The sequence below is a fragment of the Penaeus chinensis genome, chromosome 13 (genome assembly GCF_019202785.1).
Source record: "Penaeus chinensis breed Huanghai No. 1 chromosome 13, ASM1920278v2, whole genome shotgun sequence".
In the NCBI taxonomy this organism is placed as follows: Eukaryota; Metazoa; Arthropoda; class Malacostraca; order Decapoda; family Penaeidae; genus Penaeus; species Penaeus chinensis.
The window spans coordinates 5712485-5722484 of NC_061831.1; positions in this window are offsets into that span (position 1 = coordinate 5712485).

Below are 10000 nucleotides of genomic sequence, written 5' to 3' on the forward strand. Positions count from 1 at the left end.
TATCCACAAGCTTTTTAACCACATACCACATGTTCTTTTCCTCTGCTTTCTAGGTTTATATATCAGCAAAAAGTATGTTAATCTGTCTCTTCTCTCTCCTCCTTTGTTTTTTAATCTTTATTTTATTCTCTTTTTATTACTAGTTTCGCGACTGCTTGTCATTAAACATATTGCATGTATTAGCATGAACCAAAGATTTATAATTTTGTGTGTCAGTTTCATACCTCATTTCCTAATTTCTTAATGAGGATAATGACATCCGTTGTACATTTTTTTTAGAGTCTTGTTATTAACGTCAAGGTGTTAAGCCATAACGTATGGTTTAATGCGCTGTGAGAACCAATGGATTTAGGCGTGCCTTACGTCCTCTTACTCTCTCTCTCTCTCTCTCTCTCTCTCTCTCTCTCTCTCTCTCTCTCTCTCTCTCTCTCTCTCTCTCTCTCTCTCTCTCTCTTTCTCCCCTTCTTTTTCTCTCTCTTTCTGTCTGACTGTCTGTCTCTCTCTTTGTCTCGCTCTATTTTTCCTTCCTTTTTGTCTCTTTCTCTAACCTTTTTTTTCTGTCCTGTCTTCTTTATTTATTTCTAGATTTCTTCTTTCTCTTCCTATTTCTTGTTGTTCTCTTTCTTAATCCCTCTCTCTCTTTTTCTCTCTCTCTCTCTCACTCCCGCCCTTTCTTCCTCCTTACTTATTGCCTTGACCATCCACATACCTACAACACAATCAAAAAGCATATGATGATAATAATAATTATGGCACTTTATAATTTACTTCGTCTTCATTTAACTCTTATGCTTATCATTAAATAAATAAATGAATAAAGGAAAGAATAAGAAAAAAAAAAAAACAATACGCATGCGACATTAATTGTGACGGAAAATGACGGTCACGACGCCAGTGAATACGTTAAGTGGCCGCCAGACGCTGTGCCTCACCTCGCCTTGCGCTCGCTCTCTCTCTCTCTCTTTATGTGTGTGTGTCTGTGTATGTCCTCTCTCTCGCTCTCTCTCTCTCTCTCTCTTTCTCTCTCTCTCTCTCTCTCTCTCTCTCTCTCTCTCTCTCTCTCTCTCTCTCTCTCTCTCTCTCTCTCTCTCTCTCTCTCTCTCTCTCTCTCTCTCTCTCTCTCTCTCTCCCTCTGTGCGTGGGTGTGTGTGTGTCTGTGTATGTCCTCTCTCTCTCTCTCTCTCTCTCTCTCTCTCTCTCTCTCTCTCTCTCTCTCTCTCTCTCTCTCTCTCTCTCTCTCTCTCTACCAGTCTATATCTTAATCCATCCACCCTTCCATTCACCTATTCCTCGCTTTCCCTCTCCTTTCCCCCCAATTTCATTCACAAACTCCCAACTCCACCGTGGGTACCGTAAATGAGGCCAAGAATAATAAGAGGAGTCCGTGGTTTATTTCGGACGCGGAAAGCTCGCCGGTTTGGTCAAGTTCCCCCCAAAAGCATGTCGAGTTGAGGTTATGAGAGACTGGTGTGTGTTTGTAGGGGTCGCTGCGTTTGTGAATGGGAGTATAAGTTTTTTTGTTTTTTTTGTGTGTGTGAATGGAATTTTGAAGATGGGATTTGTGAATGAGATGTTGGGGTAATGCGTGCGTTTTAGTTGTGTGTGTGTGTATATGTATATATGTATATAATATAATATGGTATACATATTTGTATATATATATATATCTGTCTATCCGTACTTTCTTTTTTTTCTTATATTTTCTCTCCGTTTTTTTTTTTTTTTTTTGGGGGGGGGAGGGTCTTAGATGCGTTTGCTTAGGTTGTCTGCTTTGGGGTTCAATTATGATGTCTTTGTTTGTTTGTAAAGTTTGCTCAATCGTATAGATAGTGATGGCTTATTTTGTGGGATTGTTATCTTGTTCAATTGGGTTGTCTGTTATTTAGACTGTTTGTCAAAAAATAATTGGACTAAACTTGGCAATGTAGGAAACTCCTAAATGGGCTTATTAAACTGTCTGTCATGTTACGGGTTTATGAGAATGGCTGGATTAGAATGTCTGTCAAACCGTGTTTTAAACTGGCCTCATCTGTCTCTGAGACCTGCGTTACGCCTGGGATTGCTGCCATCATGGGATTAAAGTATGAATGAAAATCAATATCCTCGCAGTGCAAGAGATGTATTTTGTCAGGCTTCGAATGTATCTTCGTCATAAATATTCTTTTTCATTCCCAAACCTTTAATATATTTGTTGCAATGAACGCGGTTTGAACTATATTTCATCTTACGAAAGGAGACTGTGAATTACTTTGATTCTTCAAGTTCCTTTAGGAGAGAGAAACTGTAAAACAACACACACATACACATACACACATACATATAAATTCCAAACGTATTATCATGTGTCAGCTGATTAAGAAAGAAAGAGAGAGAGAGAGAGAGAGAAAGAGAGAGAGGGAGAGAGAGAGAGAGAGAGAGAGAGAGAGAGAGAGAGAGAGAGAGAGAGAGAGAGAGAGAGAGAGAGAGAGAGAGAGAGAGAGAGAGAGCATGAGTAGGTGAATCGAAGTGTTCCAGAGTTCAGAACTAAGCTGCCAGTTTCTCTTTTTCCTGGATTTTTTTTTTTTCCACAGGCAGTGATAATCTAGAGTGTTTTGATAATTCAGAAGTTTTATTAAATGTCATAGCATAGTCCTGTTAGATTGATATTTCAGGTTTCACGAATGTATTTATTATTATTTTACTATCATTATTTTTTTTTGTATTATTATTATCATTATTATCATTATTATTGTTGTTGTTGTTGTTGTTGTTATTATTATTATTTACCATCATCATCATCATCGTCATCATTATCATCATCATCATCATCATCACCATCACCATCATCATCATAATCATCATCATAATCATCATTATTTTCAGATGTTAATGCTATCATTATCATTATCATTCCATTGTCATTATCATCATGATTACCATTATCAACATATATCATTATCATCATTATTACATTATCATTATTAGTCATTATCATCGTCATTATTACCATTATCATTATCAGTCATCATCATCATTATTACCATTATCATTCAAGTTCAATTCATTTGTTACTTTTTCACCAACGTTTGTTAATGGAATGTTATACTGTCCCGTTTATGCTGGACACTTAGCATCATAGCATGATATTTTGCCTGGATAGATAATAAAGTATAGTAAACATATATCGACAAAATCCATAACTGGAAAAAAACAAGAGAAATCACAATTAAAAGAAAACAAAATAAAGCATTAGACAATAAGAATGAAGACGAAACAAAACCAAATATCACTGAATTGAAATAAAGAAACTGAACAAAATCAAACTCTAAAGAAATACAAAAAACAGTAAGCCTTAAAAATAGAGATAAAGAGATAACAAGACTAAACGACGTAAATAAAAAAGACAAAAGAACAAAAAAACGGAAACAAACGTCAAAGAACAAATCCGACAAAAGAAAACGGAGATATCAAGAGGCGTATCCGGCCCGTGTGAAAGTTTAGTGATAATGTTTTAAGTTCTCTTGATTTTCCGTGTCATTATCTTGCTGTTGTAAAAGGGAGTACGGGACTATAAAAGCGAAGCATGGAGATTGCTTGAGAACAAATCAAGATTGGAGAAAACGGCGAAGGGACTGAATTTAGGCGAATATTTGTATCGTTTTAGAGGTTTTGGATTTAAAAAAAACATGAATATGGTATTTAATGTATAAAGAAAACGCATCATTTGTGTGTATACAAAGATAAATAGATAGACAGACAGACAGATAGATAGATAGATAGATAGATAGAGAGTGAGAGAGAGAGAGAAAGAGAGAGAGAAAGAGAGAGAGAGAGAGAGAGAGAGAGAGAGAGAGAGAGAGAGAGAGAGAGAGAGAGAGAGAGAGAGAGAGAAGAGAGAGAGAGAGAGAGAGAGAGAGAGAGAGAGCAAGGGAGAAGAAAAAACAGGCATATGTAATAACTTAGTAACTCATTTAGTGTGTTTTGATTACGATCTATATTCACTTTCTCTCTCCCTAGTGGATCCGCTGCCCTTGTCTCGTTTGTCATCATGACGAGGCAAAAATATTTGTGAAGGATTTGACATGTTCTGTGTCATCGTGGCTTCAGTTTTTTTTTTTTTTTTTTTTTTCTTTTTGATAAATTTTTGAGTAGGTTCTTCCACAAAATATGCTAACGAAATATCAATAAATGATAATCCTAATGATAATGACGATAACAAAAAGATAATGATAATGATAATGGTAATTACCATCACCAGAGAATATGACAGTTGATATAATTTTCGTTATAGTTATTATTACTAAAAGATGTAATTCATTCACAATTATTTATGGGCCGGAAATGAGGGTACTGGAGTGGAGATGGAGGGGAAGGGGGGGGGGGGTTAAGAGAGTACGAGTGCGTCTGATCTGGAGCTAAGAAGTGTGAATGAGTGGATGATTGAATGAGTGAGCGTGACTGACAACTTTCTCTTTCCTTCTGTCTGTCTGTTCTCTCTCTCTCTCTCTTTCTTTACATGTATATATACATGTATATGTATATATATATATATATATATATATATATATATATATATATATATATATATATATACACACACACATACACATACATACATGTATACTCTCTCTCACCTGCTGTCTCCCTCCCTCCCTCTTCCTCCTCCCTCCTCCTCCCTCCCTTCCCCCTCCCCTCCCTCCTCTCAGTCTTCCTCTCTCTCTCTCTCTCTCTCTCTCTCTCTCTCTCTCTCTCTCTCTCTCTCTCTCTCTCTCTCTCTCTCTCTCTCTCTCTCTCTCTCTCTCTCTCTCCCCCCCCCCCCACCTGCTGTCTCCCGCACCATCCGCTGAGTCACACGTCAAACCCCAGATGACGCAATCCATGGAAAGTGATTTTTCCCCCGAGGCTTCAACTTTCCTTACTTATTTTCGTGGCCCTTCTTACCTTCCATCCCCCCCCCCCCCCATTCCTCCTCCTCCCCACTTCCTCCTCCTCCCCACTTCCTCCTCCCCTTCTGCCATTCGCTTTCCCCTCCTTTCCTGCCTTTTAACCCCCGCCCCCCCCCCCCTCTTCTGTGTCTTTTTCTGGAACACTTTCTCTGTTCTCTCTCTCTCTCTCTCTCTCTCTCTCTCTCTCTCTCTCTCTCTCTCTCTCTCTGTCTTGTGGTTATTTCTTCCTGTATTCTCTCTTTTATACTTTTTTTTTCTTTTCTGTCTAATCACTTTCCTTTCTCCTTCTTCTTCTCTTCCCTTTCTTTCTTTAGGTTATCTGCTTCCTTTCTCATCTCTCCTTTCCACTCTTCATTCTCCCTTTTCCCCACTTATTTGTCTCCCTCTCTTCTTCCTTTTTCAATACATGTTTTCCTCCCTATTTTCTAACCCCCTCCTTTTCTCCCTATTTTCTTACAATTCTCTCTTCTCTCCTCCTCCTCCTCTCATATTTTTTCCCTTTCAGTCCTCTCCTTCTCCTTTCACTTACTTCCATCATTCTGTAATTTTTCATCTCCCTTTTCTTATATTTAATCTTCCCATATTTTTTTTCCTCTTTCTTCTCCTTCCTATCCCCATCCTTCCATACGTTTTTTCTCTCTTGCTCTCTCTTTCCCCTCTTCCTCCTCCCATACTTTATTTCCCTTCCTTCCTCCCCTCTTTCTCCCATATGTTTTCTTCTTCCCTCTACTTCATTTCCTCCCTTCGTCCCATCCTCCTTCCATGATTTTTTCCTCTCCCTTCTTCGTAACCTCAATCCTCCCATATTTTCCTTTCCTTCCTCCCCCTATTTCCTTCCACCTCCTTCTTCCCCTCCTCCTTCCATGATTTATCTTCCCTTCCTTCTACCATCCTCCCTTTCTCTCTCTCTCTCTCTCTCTTTCACTCTTCCCACTCCTCCTCCATCCTCCCTTTCTCTTCCCTCATTTCTCCCTTTCTCTTCCCTAATTCCTCCCTTTCTCTTCCCTCCTTCCTCCCTTTCTCTTACCACTCCTCCTCCTTCCTCCCTTTCTCTCCCTTCCTCTCCCCCCACCCCCACGCCCCCTCCCACCTTTCGCCCCTTACCCCTCCCTCCCCCACCCACCCTCCCCGCCCCCTCCCACCTTTCGCCCCTTACCCCTCCCTCCCCCACCCACCCCACACGCCTCTCCACGCCCCTCCTCACACCCCTCCCACGCCCCTACGCCCATAGGGTCCTTAAAAGAGAGCGAATTAAGAGGAAGTGGGGCGGTTCTCACTCCCTCAGACGCGCCTCCGAGTGAGAAAGTAGGTCGGCCATTTTCCCAAAGGAGAGGGAGAAGAAAAGGTGATGATGAAGGAGGAGGCACAGGAGAGGAAGAAAATGTAAGGAAGAGGAGGAGGAGAGGAAGAAAGGGTGATGATGAAGGAGGAGGCGGAGGAGAGGAAGAAAATGTAAGGAAGAGGAGGAGGAGAGGAAGAAAGGGTGATGATGAAGGAAGAGAAGAAGAGGAAGAAAGGGTGAGGATGATGGAAGAGGAGAGAAAGAAAAGGTAAGGAAGAGAACGATGAGAGGAAGAAGACAAGATGAAGATGGAGGAGGAAGAGAGCAAGAAAAGGTAAGGAAGAGGAGGATGAGAGGAATAAGAAAAGGTGACGATGACGGAGGAGGAGTAGGAGAAGAGGAAGAAAATGTGATGATAAGGGAGGAAGAGGAGAGGAAGAAAAGGTGAGGAAGAGGAGGAGGAGAGGATGCAGAAAAGATGACGATAAAAGAAGAGGAGGAGAAGAAAAAAAAGAAAAGGTGATGATGAAGGAAGAGGAAGAAAAGGTGATGATGAAGGAAGAGAAAGAAAAGGTGATAATAAAGGAGGAGGAGGAGGAAAGGGTGGTAGAAATAGAGAAAGAGGGATAGAGATGGAGGTGGAGGTAGAGGAGGAGGAGGAAGCGAAGGAGAAGAGAAGAATAGGGAGGGAGGGAGGGAGAGCAGGAGAAAGGAAGGGAGGAGGAGGAGGAGAAGAGAAGAAGAGGATAAGGAAGAAAAAAAAAAGAAACCTAAAGGGGATGATGAGAAGGAAAACAAACAAAGAAGATAAAAAGAAAAGGAAAAAAAGAAGAAAAAAAGAAAAAAGAGAGAGAGAAAAAAAAAGCATCAGATTTTTTTTTTTTTTTTTCCTCTATTTTCTTTAACCTTGTCATATTCACGTAATGTAAATGCACGGATGTTCTGACAGTGAAAAGGGACATTACAGTGCAGAAATTTGTCTTTTCTTTGTGCATTATTTTTGTACGATGTGTGCGAATTATCTTTACTTTCGTTACTTGTGATCTAAACTATATTGTTATTAGGTTTTTTCATCATGTAATATTGTCTATAGTGTCATTAATAGGCTTTTATTCGATATTCCTTGCTCCGTAAGCATATATGCATATACATACATACATATATATAAATATATATAAATATATATACATATATACATATATACATATATTATATATAACTATATATAATATATAATATATAATGTATATATATATATATGTAATATGATGTAAAGCGATGGTGTGGTAGCCTAGTTAGCGTTAAGTGCCTGCTTGCATGCCTTCCCGCTTTCAGCTGCCACCGCTGGCTAGCCTGGTGTGAAAAAGGGAGCAGCTATGCATAAGACTCCCCTGCCAGCTCATAGCCTCTCCATCATCAAGACTTCTACAGTGCATCCTCGTGGCCACCCATGGAAACTAGGTACCTTGCGGTCCTAGGCTGAACTGTGGAGGCTCTTGGAGCAGCAGGAGGCCCTAAAGGTACGGAGCTATGGCCCACCGGCGTGTGGATACGCCCTGGCTTCGTGCTAACTCCTGTCCCCCGCGCCCCCTGGGGTTAATGGGCGGCTGTGGGGAGGCAGGCCTTGCCAGTCGGCCCCCCCGAGATAACCACTGGCAACGTCCAATGTAGATGTTGACGCTGGGGGGAGGGCTAAAGTCCCTCTTACCCAGCAAGTATGGCGGGCTGTGGGTCCCTCTGGGTTGGCGACCACTGGGACTCGGGTGGGGAGGGGGGGTTACCCCCAATCCCAGCTGGGTCCAAGCGGCCGCCAGCCTGGCGTGATGCTTGTGGGGGAAAGCCCCAGGGAGCCCTGCAAGTGGATTATGGGGCCTGCAGCCAGCCAACCTCCTCTATATGGGGCGGCGTCGGTAGGGGTGGCAGAGGTGGCGCCCACCCGGAGTGACTGCCCGAGGTTAGACCTCAGGCGGACTGTCAGGGTGGGGGCTTGGAACATCCGTTCCCTGCCACAGGACGATCGGTTACCACTACTATCGAGGGAATTGAAACAGCTGAGAGTTGAGGTGGCTGCTCTCTCGGAGGTGAGAAGACCTGGCAGTGGCACGATTAGTGTGGGTGGCTACACCTACTACTGGTCGGGCCGCAGCGATGGCCACCATCTCCAGGGAGTATCCATAGCCATCTCCAGCAGACTTCAACCCTTGGTAGTTGAGGTCACTCCAGTCGATGAGCGTATCATGGTATTGAGACTGAAGCTTTCATTTGGCTTCATGTCTCTTGTTGCTGTATACGCTCCTACGGATGTATATAAACTTGAGGTGAAAGAGATGTTTTACGCCAAACTTGCATCTGTGGCAGACAGATGTCCTCGGCGAGATATTTGTATTGTGCTGGGCGACTTCAATGCGGTATCCGGCTGTGATCGAGCTGGCTACGAGATGTCTGTCGGTCCTCATGGCTCAGGAGCTGATGCTGGCAGCGAGAATAGCCTCCTTTTCCGTGACTTTGCTAGGTCCCAGAAATTGAGGATTTCTGGCTCCTGGTATCAGCGTTCTGACCCGCATTGCTTGACTTGGTACAGCGATACAGGAAGAGTGGCCAAGGAGATCGACCACATCCTCGTTAACACTCGATGGAGGATCCTCCAGAACTGCAGGGTATATCGAAGCGCTGAGTTCTGTGGAACTGACCATAGAATAGTAGTGGCTACTCTCCGGGTCCACTTTAGAACCCCCCGTCGCCCAAATGAACACCCTAGGGTGTTTAATTTGGACAGATTGAGGGAGGACGAGTGTACCCGGGGGTTTGCCGAGGCTATCTCTGGTCGTCTCACAGCACTCGAGGGCCAGACAGACCCTGTTCTTATGTGGGATACCTTCAAGCGTGAAACGCTTGATGCAGCTCAGGAATCCATTGGTGAACGCCCAAGAACAAGACAGAATTCCATCTCGCAGGAGACGCTGGAAGCCACAGATGCTTGTCGTGCGGCTCGACTGTCAGGGGATCGCACTTTGCACCGCTCTCTGGTGCGCAGGACTAGGTCACTGTTGAGAAGGGATAAGGAACAGTTTATCAGTAGTCTTGCAGAGGAGGTCGAAAGCCATTTCCTTGTAAATGACCTTCGTCCTGCCTACCAAGCTCTGAGAAAGCTGAACTCCAAGTCCCCCTCACAGACGGCTGCAGTCCGCTCAGCAAGTGGCCAGATAATCTCAGATCCTGATGGGGTGCGTGTGCGTTGGGCTGAGTATTTTGAGCAGTTGTATAAGGTTGATCCACCAACAGTTAACATGGATGCGGGTAATGTTGAGACTCCTCTGCCAGATCCACCCATCAGCGAGGATCCACCCTCCCTGACCGAAATCAGGGGGGCGATCTCCAAGCTGAAGAGTGGTAAAGCAGCAGGTGTCTGTGGCATCCCAGCCGAATTGTTAAAGGCTGGTGGAGAACCTATGGCAAGGGGCTTGCATGCAGTCCTGTTTGCCATCTGGCAGACTGGTACCTTTCCCCCTGACCTGCTGAGGGGTGTGGTCATCCCTCTCTGGAAGGGGAAGGGGATCGGTGGGACTGCAGCAATCATCGAGGCATTACACTACTCAATGTACCAGGCAAGGTACTCGCACACATCTTACTGAGACGTATCAGGGACCACCTGTTGAGGCACCAAAGACCGGAGCAATCTGGTTTCACTCCTGGTAAGTCCACAATAGACCGCATCCTGACGCTTCGAATCATTATAGAGCGCCGTCGTGAGTTCGGACGTGGGCTGCTCGCAGCCTACATCGATCTCAAGAAG